Source organism: Octodon degus, unplaced genomic scaffold (assembly GCF_000260255.1).
Source record: "Octodon degus isolate 3935 unplaced genomic scaffold, OctDeg1.0 scaffold00073, whole genome shotgun sequence".
In the NCBI taxonomy this organism is placed as follows: Eukaryota; Metazoa; Chordata; class Mammalia; order Rodentia; family Octodontidae; genus Octodon; species Octodon degus.
In genome coordinates, this window is record NW_004524649.1 from 3,250,638 (window position 1) to 3,251,977 (window position 1,340).

A 1,340-nucleotide genomic window follows, 5' to 3' on the forward strand; every position below is an offset into this window, starting at 1 on the left:
CCTATTCTTATTCCTTTTATTTTTTTCTCTTGTCTAATGGTTGTAGCTAAGGATTCCAGAACTATATTGAGTAGGAGGGGTGATAGAGAACATCCTTGTCTTGTACAAGATCTAAGATTAAAAAATTTCAGTTTTTCCCCATTAAGAATTAAGTTAGCCATTGGGTTTTCATAAATGGCTTTTACCACATTGAGGTAGAAGCCTCTATTAAAATTTTCTGTAGGACTTAGGACATGAATGAGTGTTGGACTTTGTCAAAAGCATCTTCTGCATTAATTGAGATGATTATGTGGTTTTTAGTCTTCTCGCTATTGATGTAGGGTATTACATTTATAGATTTTCAAATATTGAACCATCCTTGCATCCCTGGGGTGAATCCTACCTGGTCATGGTGTATGATCTTGATGAGATGCTGTATTCTATTTGCTGAGATTTTATTGAGATTTTTTGCACCTATGTTTATGAGGGAGATTTGCCTGAAGTTCTCTTTTTTAGTTGTGTCTTTCCTTGTATTTGGAATCAGTATAATACTTGCCTCCAGGAATGAATTAGGGAGTACTACTTCCTTTTCAAGTTCATGGAAGAGTTTGAGGAGTATAGGGACTACATCTTCTGTAAATTTCTTGAAGAATTCAGCTGTGTATCCATCCAGACCTGGACTTTTCTTTGTCGGTAGGATTTTTGTTACATCTCGTATTTCATTGACTATTATTGGGTCATTGAGAATGGTTATATCTTGTTGATTCAGTTTTGGTAATTTGCACCTTTCTAGGAATATGTCCATTTTGTCTGTGTCTTCTATTCTGTGAGAGTAAGATTCTCAAAGTAGCTATTGATAATCATCGAATTTCTACTGGGTGTGGTAATTACAAACATCTTAGGCATAACACGGAACAAGTAATTCCTGTGGTAATTCTTTTCTTTCCTTATTGCTTGTATTTGAATTTTTTCTTTACTTTTTTGATGGAGTTAGCTAGGGGCTTATCAAATTTATTTAATCTTTCAAAGAGCCAGCTTTTTGTTTCATTAATTCTTTGAACTCTTTTCTTCCTCTCAATTGAATTAATTTCTGTTCTAATATTTAAGATTTCTTACCGCCTTTTGCCTCTGGGTTTGGTTTGCTCTTCCTGTTCTAGTGGTTCGAGGTGCAGCATTAGGGTGTTTATTTGTTCTCATTCTGTTTTCCTAATGTATTTGTTCCCAGCTATGAAATTCCCTCTGAGAACTGCTTTCATCATATCACATAAATTCCGATAAGTTGTGCTTGAATTTTCATTGAATTGTAGATATTGTTGAATTTCTTGTTTAATTTCATCTGTGACCCATTGGTTGCTGAGTAG